Source organism: Bubalus bubalis, chromosome 2, assembly GCF_019923935.1.
Source record: "Bubalus bubalis isolate 160015118507 breed Murrah chromosome 2, NDDB_SH_1, whole genome shotgun sequence".
NCBI classification, from domain to species: domain Eukaryota; kingdom Metazoa; phylum Chordata; class Mammalia; order Artiodactyla; family Bovidae; genus Bubalus; species Bubalus bubalis.
The window spans coordinates 123,148,552-123,170,696 of NC_059158.1; the positions used below are offsets into that span (position 1 = coordinate 123,148,552).

General features: G+C 47.0%; 1 pseudogene; it reads right to left on the reverse strand.

The window, feature by feature from the left end:
* Positions 1 to 17,721: 17,721 nt before the first annotated feature.
* On the reverse strand, positions 17,722 to 18,667 carry LOC102397943 (annotated as a pseudogene).
* Between the last annotated feature and the right edge of the window lie 3,478 nt (positions 18,668 to 22,145).

Sequence of the window (22,145 nt, forward strand, 5' to 3'; positions counted from 1 at the left end):
TAAAGGACAGCTAATATTTGAACTGATCAGGTATCTAGGTGGATAATGGAGGTCAAGTCTTCTAAGGAGTGGAGAAGAGGCTTGTCTATACAGGGCAGAGGGGACTGTGCAAGGCTGGTGTAGACAATAAGCTGTACACGTTACCTTTCCCAGCAAGTCGCCCCACCACCACCTCCCTGCAAATGTTGATTACTCTGCCCTCTGGCTCTGTTTTCTTTATGAACTTTCTAGAGATATTATTGTAGGCATTACCTGTGCCTCTCTTTATATATCCAGCCCCCAGCCTCCCAATCTTCAACTGTGTTTATTGAGTGATGGCTTTGAAAAAAAGATAATGGCAATAACAGTTTCTACTCTGTGTGGGGCACTGGGCTAAGTGTTCTGTGGGGATGGGTCCCACAGCCTCTCCCAGTCCTTTCGGACAGGAACAGATGCCCCACAGCTGTGGACCAGAGAGTGGCTAAGGCTGAGTACACAGGCTCCCGCTCTTCTGAGAATCAGGGCCACCGTGACCTGAGGACTCTGTTTCTATTTCAGCTCCTGAGACGCTGAAGGGGGAGGAGGAAGAGCACTCCAGCCTCAGGCCCTGAAGATATTCAGACAACCCTACTTGAAGGCGGATGAGGAAGAGCCCACTGGGCCCATTAGCCCAGAAGCAGCAGCAACACATTTGAGTCAAGAGGGTCAGCCAGCCCTTGAAAGTGCACGCCTGACTCTCCTAGGCGAGGAGCCCAGATTATCTCTGCTTTGATGAGCTGGCCCTGGCTGCGTCTTCACAGAGCTATGGGTCTGTAGCTATCCCTCATATGTTTTCTCCAGAACTCAAGTCCCATGAAACAGCCCTAACTGCCAAAGACAGCTCTTTCCGAAACCCCAGGGAATAGTGATTTAACCTGAGGCTCCCCCACTAAGCCACAGTGTGCCAGCTATTTGGGTCACACCACCCTGCATCTCTCAATCCTCTAACAGGCATTCCAATTACTCATCAATGCAAGCAAGTATTCATTGAGTGCCTACTATGTGCAAGATATGGGGGATACAGCTGAAAGCAGAGACATCCTGTCCTTGCTGACTGAGTAAGCTTACAATTTTGGTGGATTACTTTTCCAACCTCTTCTCTTGTCTTCCTGATAACATCCACCAACATGGACTTCACCTCATCTAAGCCTGGGACTGGGGCAATACATGTGACAATCTCAGATGGCCTTTGTGGTATCCTGCTTCTCTTGAGTGTGTTTCCCCTCTGGGAGGCTGTATGTTCCTCAGGCAAAGACACTTCCATTTGGTCTCCTCATCCCCACAGGACTGATCCAGGGACTGACCACTCAATACGCATTTGTGGGATGGAGCAGAATGAAACAGGAAACCCAATGCTAGGTGGTTTTTCTCTGGGCAGCACAGCAAGCCACCAACAGCCCCAGAGGCCACCAGAGAAGTAAGTGTAGCTTCTTGCTTTTGTTTTCTTTGCAAGTTTGCTATTAATAAAGCAAGTTTGCACGTCCTGAAAACGTGCCTATGGGTTGCCAATGGAAGCAGGCTTTTGATTCAAAAATGCATCTGAGATCATAAGGATTTCTTCTAGAGGGAGACTCAGTTCTTTGTTTATGCACATGTAGAACTTGGCCATAGAGCAGGGCCCTCCTCCTACTGCACCAACACTAATGGGACAGCTAACCCAGGCTAGGAACTGAAGGTATTTCTTGGCCTTGAAGCCACAGACAAGGCAAGGCAACAAAAAATACACTGCCACAGTGTTCCTGGGACCTTAGCCATCTCTGTGAACTCCTGAGCACATGGATGTATCTTCCACTATCATCTTGCAGTGACTTCCCTTATCACCATCTTCTGGACCCTGTGTTCACTGATTTGATATGAGGGTGGGAGGGCGGGAGGGGTGTGTGTGGATGATAGTAAGTCCAGCAAAGACCCCATCTCACAGTGCAAAAATGTCCTGTGATCCTATTAAGACTGTCCTACCAGCACCTGTGTGCTTCTTGAGCAAAAGAAGTCCAGCCCCTTCTCAGGGTGCACCCGGCAGGCCTGCCGCTATCCATGGTGCTAATGGCTGTGGCTGCCAGACTTCCTTTGGCAGGAAGGGATCATGTTTCAGAAATCCAAGAATTTATTCATGTTCCCAGACTTTGATGTGAAGCCATAGCTCTGTGTGGAAATATTAGATGGTCCACACATGCCCTCTCTAACCAGGCCTCACTCCTGTGTAGGAGACTTCCCCTCTGACAAGCAGAGGGCTTGGATAGCTAAAAGGAATTGTGGGTTTTTTTCTCTCTTGTTCCCTTCTTCCTTTTTCTTGGCTATTCACTATGTACCATGATCATACACACACCAGGAGCCATAGCTGTAAATGAAGAAATCACTAACCCTCTCCAACAGTCACTTTCTCTCTCTGTCAAGAGAGAGAGAAATCAAGCACAAGATTAAAAATGCAGCTGTGACAAGCCAAAATGGCTTCTTCCAAACGCAAATAGTTTTGAGTTTGCACATTTCTTGCACGGTAAAGTGTGTGGACGGAGCACACAATGCCGGTAAGTTCAGTCAGGGAGGGCTACAGAGCTGCAAGAAGATGGCCATCTGGTGGGCCTGATTGAGAATCATCAGGAACTGGCACACCCACCCCATTCCCATCCCCCAGCCAGAGAGTCCAGCCTCAAAGTATAATCCCCCAGTGACAAAGAGTCACTCTTGGGAATAAGCAATTCTCAAAGAGTTTTCCGTGAGCTCATTCTTGAAAGGAAAAAAAAAAAAGAGTACTCTTATGTAAAATTAGTTTGGAAAACTCTGAGTAGAAAAATTTGCATGTGTATGTTTGTTGAGCTGATGCACTTTTCAGAACTTTCACTAGGCCAGTATTCATTATGCTATTTTTCCCTGACCAGCTTTGATGCACTTACTGGAGCATAGATTCTAGAACATTCTTGCTTGGATTCCAATCTTGGCTCTGCCATTGAATAGCTGTGTTGTCTTGAGCAAGTTCCTTAACCTCTTTGTGCCACTGTCTCCTCAGCTGTGAAATGAATATAATAATACCTACCTCAGAAGATTGTTGAGAAAGTTAAATGAGCTAATATATGGAGAGTCCTTAGAAGAGTGCTTGGCATGTAGTAAGCCTTAGAAAACTGTTGCCTACCCTGATTACTATCAGAGCACTGATATTTGTGAAACTTATCTGGGAAATGCTAGGTAAAGGCATTGTCTATGGAAGGTTCCCACAGAAGTGGCACACAGTCCTTTGTGAAAGCTGTTTCATTTTCTCTAGCTGGAATGTCCTAACTCAAACTTACAATGAGCCTTTGAAACAATTTAAGAGTTTCTTCCTCAGATAAGCCTTCTGTGAATCTATTCAGAAAACTACTCACTCTATAAAATCTTAAAGGAATATTGTGGGCTGGAGTTGCCTTGGATCAGAGAATTTGCCACAGTAAATTGCAATGATTATGTGTCTTTCTCCCACAATGACTATGACTCTTCAAGGGCAAGAACTTTATCTCTACGGCCCCAGCACATAGCACAATGTCTGGGACACACGTGGTGCTCATCATGGCTTAATTAATTAATCATGAATGTTTGCATGTTGCCTGGAAAGGATGGCACATGACGTCTTCCACTGCTTACTAGCACAATGACGTGAAAAGCGTAACTGTCTCATGCCTCCTCCACTTATCAGCTGTGTGATCTTGAGCAAGTCACTTCCCTTCTCTAAACCCGTTCCTTATCTTAAAAAATTAGCAATACTCAGTTACCTCTTAGGGTTTGGGGATTAGAGGTAAATGTCAACCCTTCCCATTCCCTCACACACCCCCATGTGCACACACCTATCTCCAAGCTCTTAGCTTCACCCCACTCCAACCCTCCAGGCTTTACACACCTTTCTTCATCCCCTTAACCCCCAAATCCTACTTAGCCCTTATGCTACAATGAGTCCTTCTCTGAGAATTGAGCACAGCCACACCTCCCTGAAGTCCTCTTAATATGCATATACCCTAGGGGAGGGTAATCTACTGAGTCCCTAACACTTTAGCCTGAATTACTTTGGTAGAGGCTTTCTGAGATGCCTGTGCAGTCTGGGAGCTGGGTACCAGGGATCGGTAAAGGCTGATCAGGGAAAGGCAGCCTATGAAGTGGAAAGAGAGCAGACCTTGGTGCCAGAGCTGAGTTCAGATCCGAGCCTCTTACTGCTGGGCAACACCCCTCTGAACCTGGGCTACCTCACCTATCAAATTGGTGTCTTAACCCCTCACAGAGTGCTGGAGAGAGCAAACGAGATTGTGTATTCAAAGTGCCTGGCACTTCTTGAACCCTCGAGCATTTCAGGTCCCTCTCTCCTGCCTTCTCACAGTGAGATAGGTGATATGAAGAGGGAAAGGGGTAGGGGTGGAAATAAGGCTTGGGCTGAAAATGGCTGTCATGCTGGGAGCTTAATTTTTTATTTTTTATTGGAATGTAGGCAATTAATAATGTTGTGATAGTTTCAGGTGAACAGCAAAGGGACTCAGCCATACACGCACATGTATCCATTAGGAGATTGATTTTCATCAGGGCTGGCCTGGTGGTCTGGGGCAGGGGTCGGGGTGTAGGTATGGGGTGAGGGCCTCTCTCAGTTGTTGTTCATCAACCTCCGCTCTCCAGAGAAGGGAGAGAAAGTGGGTAGCCTGCCTCTCGCCCTTACTCCCCCTTTTGGTTCTCCACCTGGAGACGCTCCGCTTTGGCCTTATCAGCCACATGTTGGCAAAGCTACTCTACATACAAAAGGGTAAGCCAGCTGGCCAAGTGCAGCCCATGTTGATACAAAAACGAGAAGTGTCTGCAGGAAACACAGGTGGCCACAGCCTCTGTCTCCAAGAGGAATGGTGAGGGAGCTTCAGGGCTGGGTGTCGCCATGACTCCACAGACGTGTGGGAATGTGAGTAGGCCTGGGCCTGGGGGCTACCAGCGCCAGAGCGAGGGTGCGCCAGCACTCAGAGGTTGTAGGGACTGAGTCTGGCACAGAAGCCATTCCCTGTGACTGTGTCCTACCCTGGCACCCCTGGCACCGCTTTTCCGTCTGAGTCCTGGAGGGGAGAGAAGGAACACCGCTGTGTGCCTGTGCCTTCCCTGTGTTATAGGTCTGCCTTAGTGTCCATGAACCTGTCCCACCATCATCTCTGCAGAGCAGGCATCTAGTTGGGTGGTGAAGTCTGCCCTCCAATCAGGGAGCATTTGGGGAGCTCTGAACTTGGATGGAGGAAAAACACATCTTTATCATCACTTTAATTGAAATGTAGCATTTCTTTCCATGAGGAAAGCAAGCTAGGAATCACAAGTAGTGTTAGCCATACTTGTCACCAAGAAGAGTCACATGTATTCTCACACATAGGACAGTGATCACAGATGCATGATGCAGTCACCTGATGTGTAGACCCTCCTTAGTCTAGTTAATGGAATGCATTTATAGGAAAGCACATGTAATACCACGTCATAAATTTGTGCTGTAAAATATTTTGATAATTATTTTAATGACTTCCTTTGTAACCTTGTGCATTTTATTTTATGCATACAAAAGAATATTTCTGAGGAGACGTTCATGACCTCATCAGGCTGCAACAGGGTTTGTTGGTACAAAAATGTCAGGAACTTGTGCTCTGGAGTCAGGAGTTTCTGATCCTGGCCTTCATTATGGCAGAAAGTGAAGAGGAACTAAAGAGCCTCTTGATGAAAGTGAAACAGGAGAGTGAAAAAGCTGGCTTAAAACTCAACATTCAAAAAAGGAAGGTCATGGCATCCAGTCCCATCACTTTATGGTAAATAGATGAGGAAACAATGGAAACAGGGATAGACTTTATTTTCTTGGGCTCCAAAGTCACTGCAAATGGTGACTGCTGCCATGAAATTAAAAGACGCTTGCTCCTTGGAAGAAAAGCTATGACAAATCGAAACAGCATATTAAAAAGCAGAGACATTACTTTACCAACAAAGGTACATATAGTCAAAACTATGGTTTTTCCAGTAGTCATGTATGGATGTGAGAGTTGGACCATAAAGAAGGCTGAGAGCCGAAGAATTGATGCTTTTGAACTGTGGTGTTGGAGAAGACTCTTGAGAGTCCCTTGGACTGCAAGGAGATCAAACCAATCCTAAACAAAATCAATCCTGAATATTCATTAAAAGGACTGATGCTGAAGCTGAAGCTCCAATACTTTGGCCACCTGATGCAAAGAGCTGACTCACTAGAAAAAAAAGACCCTGATGCTGGGAAAGATTGAAAGCAGGAGAAGGGGACGACAGAGGATGAGATGGTTGGATGGCATCACTGACTCAATGGCCATGAGCAAGAACAAGCTCCAGGATATGGTGAAGGACAGGGAAGCCTGGTGTGCTGCAGTCCATAGGGCCACAAAGAATTGGACACAACTGAGCAACTAAACAATGAAAACAATGACATACGATGCTTAGAGGGATAAATATGATCAAAGTCTTAGCACACTGACAGCTATACTGTGAGTGTTCTGATACCAAAATGATTCTATCACCCTGAGTCATCTCCCCCTCTCTGGGCACAGGGAACTTACCCAGCCCACCTGTACCATGTAGAATTCCACGAGAGAAACAGAACCAACAAGAGATATAAATTAAGGAAATTGTCGCAAGGAACTTGCTTATATAACTGTGGGCAGTTATATAAGTTTTAAATCTGAAATGTTCAAGGCAGGCAATCTGGAAGGGCAGGCTGGAACCCTCTAGCACAAGCTGAAGTTGCTGTCTATCCACAGGTGGGACTTCTCCTCAGAGAAGCTTTGGCTCTGTTCTTAAGGGCTTTCAACTGATTGAATCAAGCTCACTCAGAGATGATCTCCTCTATTTAAAATCGACTGATTATAGACATTAATCACATCTTCAAAAAGAAAAAAAAACAAGAAAAAACTAACAAAAAAGTCTTCACAGCAACACCTAGATTAGTGTTTGATGGAATAACTGGGGAGTACAGCCAAGCCAAGTTGTTACAGAAGACTGACCACACACCACACAAGGAGAGCACAGGGAGGTGCCAGAGGGTTTCACCTGGAGGGAGCCGGTAAATGTGCACCAGTGCTCCATGAGCCAGCTACATCTCTCCTTCAGAGCCTGACCCAGGCGCTGCCCCTCACCTCTCTGTGTGGGACATCTGGGCCCCTCCATGTTCCCACAGAAAAGGCAGTGAGGTCTGAAGAGCTCAATGCAGTATTTATAGGATACAAAGTTGGTGCAGGCCTCACCTGGGACATCAAGGGGAGTAAGTCATCGCTGGAGGGCCCCTGGAGGGGGACAGATAACTCAGGGACAAGAGCCCCTCAGAAGTACACAGCAGGTGCAAATCTTCACGCAGAGAGACAAGAGCCTTTTTAGGATGGAGTTTGGGGAGGAGTCTGCTGGGTTGGTTTAGCCCACTCAAGACCAGAATCTTGACTGTTAACTGCCAGACAGACCTTCTCCTCAGTCCCTTAGCTAGGGACTTTATGAAGAAGCTAAGCGTGTTTTAAGCATCACTGCTGAGAATCCTGGACTAGCTCCTCACTGGGCCCATTTCTGCTTCAGCCCCTCTTCAAGGAAGGGAAGCAGGAAGCCCTGAGTCTCTTCTTGATTCTCTGTGAACTGCAGCAGATGCTGGCGGGCCACAGCCCCTGCCTCTCTACCTGAGGACAGTGCCTACCGACATTCTGACTGCTGTCCCCATGGTCCCGTGTTCTATGCAAGGGTCACTTCCTGCTTAACATGGGAAGGTGCACAGGACTGGGACTCTTTCTGCATGGCTGCCCCCTGGTGGCAGAGGGTGGTTATATATCCCTTCTTGCCCAAGTTTATGTAGGTTAAGCTTCAGCAGCAGTAAGAGGTGCTTCTGTCTGGGGATGACAAGGAAGATTTATGGGAGAAAAGGGGATATCTAATCTGGGCCTCAGAAAACCACAAGCAAAGGCATGGGGGCATTAAGGAGCAGGGCTCTTGAACCCTGCAGCCTGGTAAAAACTAAAGTGGGAATGAGGAGCATGAGAGAGACTGTAGACAGTGCTGGAAGTGGGAACCAGCTTTTGCCAAATCCTGGGTCAATCCGGGCCCTCATTAACATGGAAACTGGAGAGTCAGGTCCTTTAAAGGCAGTGAAAACCTTTGTTCTAAAAAATCCCTCTGGGTCCTTGTTTGTATGACTCATAAAGTGGCCTCGGGCAGGAAGAAACCCAGCTCACCATAACAGAAGGGCTCCTGGGACCACAGGGGAACTGGGCAGGAAAGCATGAGCCACATCAAGCACAGGTCTATTCCCAGTAATGAGACCTCCACCCCCAGGAACATTACCACCCAGAGGGTAATTAGAGGGTTTAAACTCCACACCTTTCTGCAAAATCGTAACAGAGTTTAAACATGCAAAGGGGAGCAGGTAAGGAGGGTAAAACGTATGTACACAGCCCTTTGGGGACACCAGTCATGTCACCTATTTTCTCATGTAATCCTTGTAACAACTCCTCCTGAAATATACCATCAGCCCCATTTTACAGCTGGGGAACCTAAAGCTCAGAAGTTAAGCTATTTCCTCAAGATCACACTGCAGTTAAGTAGCCCGAGTGGTATTTGAACCCAGCCTTCACATCGTTTTGCTGCCTTCCACCAGGGTTTGGACATTCAGAAGCAAGTGTGTAATCACCATCACAGTCTGTCCTCATAAGCCCCCTGGAAGATGGGGAGCCTTGTCATCAAGACTGATCGTAGGTATTGTGATCCCCATTTGACAAGTAAGACTGGGGCCTGGAAAAGAGTCAGATGCCCGCACAGCTATCACCAGCTGGAAGAGACCCTGCGAGACTCAGTTTCATCATCTGGACACCGGGACTGACAGCACTGGAGCAGACACCCTGAGCCCACGCCGTCTCAGCACACATAAGCCACCCTCTCAACCACCAACACATGCATTTCTGAGCCCAAGGTGCAGAATGGGCTGACCGGGGGCCAGAAATCTGCGCTCTGATTCTTTGCCCAGGAGGCAGGATGAACTCTGCCTCTAGACTCACTGAAGCAGCCTATCCAGTGGTCCGTGGGAGTCATATGTAAGCACTCCTTTGATGGGGGCAACTCCAAGATGCCTGTTGCTTTCTTCTCCCACCCCCATCCTGCCTCCCGCAGCCCTTCTGGTGTCTCCTGGCCTCACCTCCCCAAAATGAACCCCTGTTCATTCGTTTCTGTCTCTGGCTCTGCTTCCTGGCAGTGGAGGGGAACTACATGAGCTCATGCATGTACATCCATAGCTTGCTGTTTTGTGGGTGGTTGTGAGTGTGTGTGTGTGTGTGCGTGCTAAGTTGCTTCAGTCTTGTCTGACTCTGTTGCAACCCCACAGACTGTAGCCTGCCTGGCTTCTCTGTCCATGGGATTCTCCAGGCAAAAATACTGGAGTGGGTTGTCATGCCCTTCTCCAGGGGATCCTCCTGACCCAGGGATTGAACCCTTTTAAATTTATAATACTTCTGGGTTGGGAATTTGCACCTCCTCTGTTCTCTGATCCCCCAAGAGTGTTACAGGTCCCTAGCTTCCACCTGCCTCTCTTTGAGCCCCCAGAACACCTCAGGCTCTCAGCTTCTCTTCTTCTGATGGACAGAAGTAGAACTCTGCAACCTCACCCAGCTGCCTAGACTGTCATTTGGCCCCTGTGCCAAAGTGGGGTTGAGGGCTGGAGAAATCTCTGACCCTGGCTTCTTTCTGGTTGGGACTCTATTTGCCTCTCAACCCCGTGCCCCTGCCCTCTGACACCTGGAAAAACCCAGAGTGAGTCCTTCCAAGGCCCCATCTCCCTCTGTCCACAGTCTAAAAGCCAGACAGGCTGATGATGCTGGCCACACAGTTGCCTTCCTTCCCTGAACTGCCTGCTTCCCTTTAACATCCCTACTTCCACCCTGGACCTCCAATCACTACCCCACCCCCAGGGAACATCCACAGTCTGGGGTTCCTGCCTCTGCCCTTCCAAGAAAAGATAAGCTTTCACAAATAAAATAAATTTGCAATTTCTTAAAGAGGCTGGAGACAGCAGGGTGTGGGCCACAAATGTAGGCTTTCAGGCATTGGCAGCAGGACACACAGAATGTCATTCAAGGCAGAAGGGATAGTTTTCTGCCCAAGGTCAGGCCTCTTTGGGGTGGGCAGGTCTGACTCACAGTGGAAAGGCCACACCTGTGCTCTCAAAGGGGCCCAGACCACCCCTCTCCTCCATCCTTTACCCCAAAATTCAAATCCAGGCTAGTCTAACCCCCCCCAAAAAATTGGATTTTCATAAGAGTTAGGCCTCAAAATAGGAATAGGGGCAGGATGAAGAAAAAAAGCAGGCTTCTCTGCCTGTCCCCCTCCCTACTTTAGCCCTGGGGATGAGGGAGAAGCCACAGAGGCAGGCAGTCTCTCTGACTCTCCTGGCTCTTGCTCCATGAATTGGTCTGGAACCTGTCCACTGGGCCCATCAGGGCTCCCCATGCATCCTCCCCTGGCCAGGAGGCCCCTGGCAGCTCTGGTCAGAGAGCCCAGCTGGCCGCAGCCAGCCCCCTGCCCACCCTGGGCCCTGCTCAGAGGACAAGCCTGAACTGATTCTGTCAGGAAAGGTTAGACTTCTCTCCCAGGCTGGCTGGATTCAGGGGGACGAGACAAATGCGTTCAGACAGCCCGGATCCAGAGCGCTATCTGTCAAACATGCTGGCCACCTCTCCGGCAGTGCTCTCCCTGGAAAGATCATGCAGGCTCCATCCATCCTGTCTTGAGAAGGCTGGCATCCTGGCCTGAGGCTTAAGAAAGGAGATGGAGGAAGCAGGTGCCTGCAAGTGGAGGGCCCTTGGGGGAGAGGTGCTACATCCAGACCCTTGTGGAGAAGCCCAGACACTAGGTGGAGACTGATCAGGCACCTGACTGTGAGATGATTACAGCACAAGCCACAACCTGGCTTTGGGAGGAGGGCTGAGGACTATGCGCTCACACACCCTGCGCTGTGAGGGCTCTCCTTTGCTTCCTGCAGAGGCTCGCAACCTCCACACTTCCTGCACAGACTAGCTGATATGGCAGTGGATAACAGGCACACTAGGTGGAGTAAGCAGGAGTGAAACCCACAAGCCTCTGAGCCCCTCCCCAGGGTGAGCTTGCAGAGGCCATTCCACAAAGCTGAGCCCCTCACCAGCTCTCAGCCTGTCAGCTTCCCTGTGAGTGGTCATTTCTTCACCACAGTCTTCCCCCGCCTTCCCCTGATAAATGCAAGAACCAGAAACTTCACCAAGGTGATGAAATCCCACTAGAAGAATTTCCATGCATCGAGCCATCTTGGGGGCACAAAACGTCTAACCATCACCTATGCATCAGGCAAACCAGATTTCTTATTAGCTTAGCTGACTAGTCATTGTTCAGTCACCCGGTTGTATCTGACTCTTTGCGACCCCATGGGCTGCAGCACACCAGGCTTCCCTGTCCAACAACAACTCCCGGAACTTGCTCAAACTCATGTCCACTGAGTTGGTGATGCCATCCAACCGTCTTGTCCTCTGCCATCCCCTTCTCCTCCTGCCTTCAATCTTTCCCAGCATCAGGGTCTCTTCCAGTGAGTCAGTTCTTTGCATCAGGTGGCCAAAGGATTGGAGCTTCAGCTTCAGCATCAGTCCTTCCAATGAATATTCAGGATTGATTTCCTTTAGGATTGACTGGTTGGCTCTCCTTACAGTCCAAGGGACTCTCAAGAGTCTTCTCCAACACCACAGTTCAAAAGCATCAATTCTTTGAGCTCAGCCTTCTTTATGGTCCAACTCTCACATCCATCCACTGGATAAACCATAGCCTTGACTAGACGGATGTTTGTTGGCAAAGTAATGTCTCTGCTTTTGAATATGCTGTCTAGGTTGGTCATAGCTTTGCTTCCAAGGAGCAAGTGTCTTTTAATTTCATGGCTACAGTCACCATCTGCAGTGATTTTGGAGCCCAAGAAAATAAAGTCTGTCACTGTTTCCATTGTTTCCCCATCTATTTACCATGACTAGAAGCTACAAAAATGAACGTGGTAACCACAGGGCCTGAATAACAGATGGATCCTTTTGAACTGAATGTTTCTGCCCCCCTCCCACCCAAAATTCATGTGTTCAAACTCTACCCCACAATATAATGGTGTGAGGATGTGGGGCCTTGGGAAAGTGGTTGGGGTGAGGTAAGGTCATGAGGGTGTAGCCTTAGTGCCCTTATAAGAGTCATGGGAGAGCTTGCTTCCTGTCTCCACTCTGCCATGTGAGGATACAAGAAGTTAGCCATATGCAACCCAGAAGAGCTTTCACCAAACATTGGATACACCAGTTCCATGATCTTGGACTTTCCAGCCTCTAGAAATGTAAAAAATACCTTCTGTTGTTTATAACCACTCAGTTAATGGTATTTTGTTATTGCAGCCCAAGCTAAGATAACAGATTAGAGAGTGAATATTATTATTAGAATCACTCCTATCCATGATTCCTGGCCTGGTCTGGCCTCTGATTAGATATGTGACTTTGGGCAGGTGCCAGAGCCTATCTGAGACTCATCAATATTCTATTTATCCCCATTGCCCATAAGATGATTTGAGAGCAGCTGTAGCCAACTTTCCTAACACCGCCACCTAGCTGCTCTTTTAATGGCCACCTGCTCTGTGCCTGATACTTTTCTGCATTCTTGGAATACAGTGAACAAAGCAAGCAACAATTCCTACCCTCAGAGGGTTCACATTGGGGTGGGTGGGTATGCCCCAAACTACCCCTTCCTCTTTATAAGGCATTCACAAAGACCAAAACTCCTCCAAACTTACTGAAGGTCACCTCTTAGTGTGACAAGCCTCCATGTCCTGCATGGAGTAGGCCTGCCCTCTGCTGACTCATGAAAGAGCCAGAGCAACAGGAAGGGGCACAAGATGGGTGCAGATGGCTGGCCCACCACCAGGTCAGTGGCAGGGCACACCAGTTAGACCAGTTAACTCAGTGTTCAGGGCCCACACCTGCCCATCAGCCTGTAGGTACTAGAGAGCCTTGGGGCTTTCTTTGAGTTCTTTTAAAAAGTGCACGATACTGGATGCTTGGGGCTAGTGCACTGGGACGACCCAGAGGGATGGTATGTGGAGGGAGGAGGGAGGAGGGTTCAGGATGAGGAACACATGTATACCTGTGGCAGATTCATTTTGATATATGGCAAAACCAATACAATATTGTAAAGTTAAATAAAATAAAAAAAATTTTTTAAGTGCTTTCTTCACATATACAATTTCCAAAGTTGACCCTGCCAGCGACTCAGCCAGGAAAGATTTTACTTCTATTCTTTCACTTGATGATCACTTTGATATCAGCAACCCCCCACCATGAGGCCTTGGTGCTGCTTCCCCTGTGAAAACTGGCCAAAGAGTACACTCAGGTTCTTCTCCTAAACCCTGCTCCCATAACACAGGACAGTTATTCTAGGAGCTTCCAGCAAGAACTGGGAAAGAACTGGAGGACAATAAAGGGAAGTTAAGGAGCTCAGAGCCCTGATGGTCCTGCTACAGAAACATGGCTTTCTTCCTGCTAACTTCTTTATTTTTTTTTTAACAAACTTCTTTTTTTTTTTTTAACAGTTACTACAACATTATATCCTTGTAGCCTATCTTGCACCCAACAGCTTATATCTCTTAATTCCTCATCCCTATATCACCACTCCACTACCCGCTAGTAACCACTGATTTGTTCTCTGTATCCGTGAGTCTGCTTCTTTTTTGTTACATTCACCAATTTATGTTTTTTTTAGATTCCACATGTAAGTGATATCATATAGCTTTTGTCTTTATCTGTCTGACATTTCACTTAGCATAATGCCCTTCAAATCCATCCATGTTGCTGCAAATGGCAATATTTCATTCTTTTTTATGGCTGAGTACTATTCCATTGTATACGTGTACCACATTTTCTTTATCCATTCATCTCTTGATGGACACTTAGGTTGACTTCCATATCTTTCCTGCCAACTTCTTGGCCATTGCCATGGCCCTGCCTCCTGGGAAATGGCTGAGCCACCACACCAAGACTATCAGACTCTCCTCAAGTCTAGATTCAAGATAAGAAAACCAGCCCTCTCTCACTCTGCCTAATCAAGCCCAATTTCATATATATGGCTCACTGGTGGGGACCCTGTGGGAGTAACTCCCTTACAGAAGCCCCAGCCTCTAGAAACAGGTTGATGACCTCCCTGCTGGACCACAACAGGGATACAGCAGCTTAGTGCAACACAACAACCCCACACCCGATCAGGAGGAACCCACGCAGCAGCCGCAGGAGCCAGGGCTGTGGGGGTGTGGCAAGGGGACTGTTTCCCTGCAGTGGAGGAGGGGCAGCAGAGGTGAGCAAGATTAATCAAATGGTTCAAAGTCAGCCACAGACTGGAATAGAAGACTGGCCCAAAAATGCTCCACTGAGTCCCCCACCTACATTGCCCAGAGAGTTCCGTTCTCCCTAAGCCCCCAAAGGGTGCTTTAGTAGCTGTTTCCCTATGAAGCCAAATGTGTATGCAGTGTTTCTAATAAAATGCAAAGGCTGTCTGAGGCACTCCAGCCCCTCATTTGGCTCTGAGGTGTAATTAATACATAAATTAAGCTCCTACAGACTTACAAATGCCCAGGAAAAAAAAAAGAAAAGAAAAATATAATTAGCTTGCCCATATGACTCAATCTGTCAGCTCTGAGCTAACGCCACATAACAGATCCTGAGGGCTTCGATCCAGCGCTGCTCCTGCCCTGCTCTGGGGAGGTGGGGTTTTTATGGCACCTGCAGGGAGCCAGGGGCTCTGGGCATGGGCATCCCAGCCAGCAGAGGGCTATGGGTGCAGGCGCTGCAGGCTGGGAGCCAGGGCAACCAGGTAGCATCCAGGAACCTGCAGAGGTGGCCCCAGGAGATAGAGAGGGCAGCCCCAGGGACCAGTCTATGCATTGTCCAACTGTGTCCTTCTCTGGGCAGAACTTGCAGCAGGGGCAAGGGGAACAGAGAATTGTACTGAATCTAAGATTCATCTGTCTCTTCTACCCTGTCATCTATGTCCCATACCATGTACAAGAAGAGAAAGACTGGAAAGGGAAACAGAAGCTGGAGAGGAGAAAGGAGCCATGACCGTAATAGAGTTGATAACCACACCCATGATTGTGTGGCATCGAGGGCTTTCTCATAAAGGGTGTCACTGGATAGTCAGCACTCTGGGAAAAGGACAAACAAATAGTTTTTTTCCTTCCGCACATTATTTATATTACAAAATCAATATGTGTTTGTTTAAAAAACATTTCAATAAGAGGATGAAGTAAAAAGTACCCCTAAACATTTCTCCCCCGACTCTCAATCCCCAGAGGATTATATCATTAATAATTTATCCTGTTATTGTGTATTCTTTCTCAGTGCATTAATATTTGGAGCAATAATTACTAAAAGGGAGATGTTGCCTTGCATGTGGTTTGGCAACTTATGGGCTATTCACAGCTGTGCTTGTGCTCAGTCGCTGAGTCGTGTCTGACTCTTTGCAGCCCCATGGACTGCAGACTGCCAGGCTTCTCTGCCCATGGGACTTTCTGGACACAAATACTGGTGTGGGTTGCCATTTCCTCCTCTAGGGGATCTTCCCAACCCAAGGATCGAATCCTCATCTCTTGCATCTCCTGCATTGGCAGGTGAATTCTTTGCCACTAGTGCCATCTGGAAAGCCCTACTTCACAATCACCTGCACCATATTGTGTACACACAGCTCCATCTTACGGTTTTTAGTGAATGCACAGCTGCCAGCATATGAAACAATTCATATATTTTTTATTTATGTTTACCACTTCATTTATGTTGTCTTCTATTAATGGGTTTTTGGCTTATTTCTAAAAGTAAACTTTTTGACTTATAGAAATAATGCTGTGGAGATATTTGGGGATGATATTATTTTTCTTGAATATTATTTTTCATAAACACATTTTTTGTTTGAGGCAAAGAAAAGTCTAGCTGAAAGGATTACATTTCCAAGCAATCAAGGCCCAGCTATTAGAGGCACTATTCTGATTTTGTAAATTCAATTTCAGTTCAGTTCAGTCACTCAGTTGTGTCCGACTCTTTGTGACCCCATGGACCACAGCACACCAGGCCACCCTGTCCATCACCAACTCCCGGAGTTCACTCAAACTCATGTCCATTGAGTCAGTGATGCCATCCAACTGTCTCATCCTCTGTCGTCCCCTTCTCCTCCTGCCTTCAATCCCTCGCAGCATCAGGGTCTTTTCACATGAGTCATCTCTTCACAACAGGTGATCAAAAATTGAAGTTTCAGCTTCAACATCAACATCAGTCCTTCCAATGAACACTCAGGACTGATCTCCTTTAGGACCAACTGGCTGGATCTCCTTGCAGTTCAAGGGACTCTCAAGAGTCTTCTCCAACACCACAGTTTAAAAGCATCAATTCTTCGGCACTCAGCTTTCTTTACAGCCCAACTCTCACATCCATACATGACCACTGGAAAAACCATAGCCTTGACGAGACGGACCTTTGTTGGCAAAGTAATGTCTCTGCTTTTTAATGTGCTATCTAGGTTGGTCATAACTTTCCTTCCAAGGAGTAAGCATCTTTTAATTTCATGGCTGCAGTCACCATCTGCAGTGATTTTGGAGCTCCCAAAAATAAAGTCAGCCACTGTTTCCACTGTTTCTCCATCTACTTGCCATGAAGTGATGGGACCAAATGCTATGATCTTAGTTTTCTGAATATTGAGCTTTAAGCCAAATTTTTTTCACTCTCCTCTTTCACTTTCATCAAGAGGCTCTTTAGTTCTTTTTCGCTTTCTGCCATAAGGGTGGTGTCATCTGCATATCTGAGGTTATTGAGATTTCTCCTGGCAATTTTGATTCCAACTTGTGCTTCATCCACCCCAGAATTTCTCATGATGTACTCTGCACGTAAGTTAAATAGGCAGGGTGACAATATACAGCCTTGATGTACTCTTTTTCCTATTTGGAACCAGTCTGTTGTTCCATGTCCAGTTCTAACTGTAGCTTCTTGACCTGCATACAAATTTCTCAAGAGGCAGGTCAGGGGGTCTGGTATTCCCATCTCTTTCAGAATTTTCCACGGTTTATTGTGATCCACATAGTCAAAGGCTTTGGCATAGTCAATAAAGCAGAAATAGATGTTTTTCTGGAACTCTCTTGCTTTTTCAATGATCCAGCGAATGTTGGCAATTTGATCTCTGGTTCCTCTGTCTTTTCTAAAACCAGCTTGAACATCTGGAATTTCACGGTCCACGAATTGCTGAAGCCTGGCTTGGAGAATTTTGAGAATTACTTTGTTAGCATGTGAGATGAGTGCAATTATGCGGTAGTTTGAGCATTCTTTGGCATTGCATTTCTTTGGGATTGGAATGAAAACTGACCTTTTCCAGTTCTGTGGCCACTACTGAGATTTCCAAATTTGCTGGCATATTGAGTGCAATACTTTCACAGCACAAGCAGCCCAAATATTCTTTTCTAAATTAGTATTTGGGGATGCATGTTCCCCAACTGGACAAGAAGGGCAAAGGAAAACTATAGAGACTTCTAATCTACTGATTCTGCTCTTTGGACCCAACACCAAGCTGTCTGAGCCCTCGCTGATTTGTATGGAAGTCGCTGACCCACCATTGAGGGACATGGGCCAAATTACACTACACATAAGAAGAGTGAGGTGGGAGACAGCAGGTCACCTGGGCAAGGGCAGGCGCCCACAGCTTCAAAACTCCTTCAAGACTCCTCGTGAAAGGGATAATCCCTGTGGGAGGCACAGCTCACCAAGACACAGGCCCTCCAGTCCCTGTTGTAGCTGAGCAAGGTGGTCATATCCTCCTTGTTCAGTTCAAAGTCAAAGATCTGGAAGTTCTCAGCAATGCATTCAAGTGTCACCAACTTGGGGATCACGATCAAGTTCCTCTGCATGGGGAATCAGATCAGCACCTGGGCAGTGGCTTTGATCCTGGGATCCTCCAGTATGGAAGGGTCTTCGGGCTTGGACCAAGGGCCTAACGGGAAAGCCAAGGGGACTGTAGGCAGTTACCACTATGCCTTTGGTGTTGCAATACTGGATTAACTTCTCCCGAGTGAGGTATGGGTGGCACTTGATCTGGTTAACCACCAGCTTGTATTTTAAGCCAGGTTTGTTTAAGATCTTCTCCACTTGGAGATGGTTAAAGTTGGAGACTCCAATAGCTTTCACCAGCCCTTCGTCCACCAGCTCTTCCATGGCTGTCCAGGTATCCAGGAAATCTTTCTCACTGGGAATCATGTTGCAGTCCTCATCCAATGGGAAGAGTCTTTCCCAGGCTTGAAGCCCATGGGCCAGTGGATGAGGTAGAGGTCCAGGTAGTCCAGCTTCAGCTTCTGGCAGGCATCTTTCACCAGGTCCTTGTTGTGAAATATGCACCACAGCTTGCTGACGATGAAAAAGTCCTCACACTTCATGACCTTATCCTGGAGCTTCACCTGGAGGGCCAGCCCCACTCTGTTCTCGTTCTGGTACACATGGACACAGTCAATGTGATGGTACCCAAGGTCAATCGCCACCTTCACAGCCTCCATCACTTTGCCTGGAAGGGACTTCCAGGTGCCCAGCCCCAAGATGGACATCTTTGTGCCAGTGTAGAGCACGATGTGGTTGGCCATGACTGCTGAGATCCACTGACTGGGATCAGAGGGCCATCTTACACATTTTTTAATAATTTTATTTATTTTGCTGTTGTTGTTTAGATGCTCAGTAATGTCTGATTCTTTGCGACCCCATGGACTGCAGCACAACAGGCTTCCATGTCCTTCACCATCTCCAGAGCTTGCTCAAACTCATGTCCGTTGAATCGGTGATGCCATCCAATCATCTTGTCTTCTGTCATCTCTTCTCCTCCCGCCTTCAATCTTTCCTAGCATCAGGGTCTTTTCTAATGAGTCAGTTCTTCGAATCAGGTGGCCAAAGTACTGGCACTTCAGCTTCAAGATCAGTCCTTTAGGGTTGACTTCCTTTAGGATTGACTAGTTTGATCTCCTTGCTCATTTTGGCTGCTCTGGATCTTGGAAGCTGTGCAGGCTTTTCTCTAGTTGCAGTGAGTGGGGGCTACTCTCCAGTTGCAGTGCACAGGCTTCTCCCTGTGGTGGCTTCTCTTGTTGCAGAGCACAGGCTCTAGAATGCAGGCCCAAGAGTTGTGGTGCAGGGGCTTAGTTGCTCTGTAGCATGTGGGATCTTCCTGTGACAGGGATCAAACCCATGTTGGCAGGTGGATTCTTTACTACTGAGCTACCAGGGAAGCTCTTTTCTTACATTTTTTTAAAGACTTTAATTTTTAGAGCAGTTTTAGGTTCCCAGTAAAATTGAGAGAAAGGTACAGAGGTTTCTCAAGTGCCCCTGCCCCACATGTACACAGCTTCCCCCATTAGCAACATCCTCCACCAGAGTTGTGTGCTTCTTACCAATGACGAACCTACGCTTATCATCCAAACACATCATTATCATCCAAAGTCCATGGTTTACATGAAGATGCAGTCTTGATATTGTACATCTTATGGGTTTGGACAAACAGATAATGCCTGTTACCACCATCAGAGTAAAGACAGAATATTTTCACTGCCCTAGAATTTCTCTGTGCTCAGCCTCTGTTTTTCTTATGTTTAAAGATAGAAATAAAACAAGAGCTAGGAAGATCAAGTGACTTGCCTGGGGGTTACACAACCGAAAAGTGACAAATCCTACCTTGAATTCATCTCTTCTGACTCCATATCCAGTTTTGTTTTGTTTTTTTTTCATCGAGCCATGTGGATAGGGGAGCAGGAGACAGGACAGGCAGGAAGAAGAGAGAGGGCTGTTGGGGAGGAGGAAAGGGGTGGAAATTTCCAGAAAAGAGGCAAGGAAAATCAAGAGGGGCTGAAGATGAAGTAATAAAAGGGGCCACAAATAATTATCCTAAAAAATGGTTGAAAATATTTAAAAAGCAACATTTGTTAAAGCAGTTCCTTGCAATCTTTTATATAATTACGAAACATTGGAGCCATCTTAGTGTTGTTATCCAGGGAGATTTAGTCCATGATTGAAGACTCGCTGGAGGAAGCCCTGTACAAGATCACAATGGTCATCCCCAAAATGACAGAGCAGCATGGTGAAGGGCTGGGGTGAGGTCCGCTCTGGGGCTTCCCAGGTGGCACTAGTGGTAAAGAACCTGCTTGCCAATGCAGGAGACGATGATAGACACAGATTCAATCCCAGGGTTGGGAAGATCCCCTGGAGGAGGGCAGAGCAACTCACTCCAGTATTCCTGCCTGGAGAATCCCATGGACATAGGACCCTGGAAGGCTACAGTCCAAGGGGTTGCAAAGAGTCACACACAACTGAAGTGACTTAGCACACACGCACATGGTCGGCTTGGGGCTGGGGGATAAACAGAATACAAAATGGTATGTAATGAATTAAAACTCTTTAAAGACATGCATGTGAACAAAAGCAGATAAGATGGGGGAAATGAAAGAACTTGTTTTAGAGTGATGATCTTAGATAGGTATGGTCCTTGCTCCACCAGTTTCATTTCCTGCTGTGATAAGGCAACTTTGCATAACCTCAGCCCTGTGAGGTCTGGTCCAGGAACTGTAACCATCTCCCACAGCCCAGGATCATCTCTCTGCAGTGTTTTCAGAGCCCAGACCAAGGATGGGGATGAGGGGCAGGGGAAAAGCCTCCCATCTCTGAGGTCATCTTTGTCATGGGGGAAGTGAACATCTGACCTAGTTGGGCTGTCAGAGAACAGATCTGGGTAGCTAGGAGATGTCCTCCATGAATGGACCAGGTGTCCATTCCCAACTCCCAGGTGATGGCAGCTCCCTTCGCTGAGAGAAGAACAAGGAAATCCAGTGACTGGAGGATAAATTCTGAAATGATGGGGGCAGGCTAACCCCAGGCCAATTGTCCTGGAAAGGAAAGGTGACAGGAGAGCAGGGCAAGATTCTTCTAGAAGTATCCTGATATTTGCATGTCCTTATAGCACTTGTACTAACATTCACTTAATGTTTATAACAACTCCCTTTTAAAAATTCTTTGGTTAACCACAGTGAGGTGCCATCTCATGCCAGTCAGAATGGCTGCTATCAAAAAGTCTACAAACAATAAATGCTGGAGAGGGTGTGGAGAAAAGGGAACCCTCTTACACTGTTGGTGGGAATGCAAACTAGTACAGCCACTATGGAGAACAGTGTGGAGATTCCTTAAAAAACTGGAAATAGAACTGCCATATGACCCAGCAACCCCACTGCTGGGCATACACACTGAGGAAACCAGAATTGAAAGAGACAAGTGTACCCCAATGTTCATCGCAACACTGTTTATAATAGCCAGGACATGGAAGCAACCTAGATGTCCATCAGCAGATGAATGGCTAAGAAAGCTGTGGTACATATACACAATGGAGTATTATTCAGCCATTAAAAAGAATACATTTGAATCAGTTCTAATGAGGTGGATGAAACTGGAGCCTATTATACAGAATGAAGTAAGTCAGAAAGAAAAACACCAATACAGTATACTAACGCATATATATGGAATTTAGAAAGATGGTAACAATGACCTTATATGCGAGACAGCAAAAGAGGCACAGATGTATAGAACAGTCTTTTGGACTCTGTGGGAGAAGGCGAGGGTGGGATGATTTGAGAGAATAGCATTGAAACATGTATATTATCATATGTGAAATAGATCACCAGTCCAGGTTCAATACATGAGATAGGGTGCTCAGGGCTGGTGCATTGGGATAACCCTGAGGGATGGGATGGGGAGGGAGGTGGGAGGGGCATTCAGGACGGGGAACACATGACCAACCATGGCTGATTCATGTCAGTGCATGGCAAAAACAACTACAATATTGTAAAGTAATTGGCTTCCAATTAAAATAAATTAATTAATTTAAAAATAAGTAAAAATGTTTTGGTTGTACTGGGTATTCATTGCTATGCACAGGCTTTCTCTAGTTGCAATAAGTGAGGGCTCCTCTCTTGATGCAGTGCACAGGCTTCTCATTATGGTGGCTTCTCTTCTTGCAGCGCACAGGCTCTAGGGCACATGGGCTTTTGTAGTTGTGGCACATGGGGTCTAGAGCAGGGGCTCAGTAGTCGA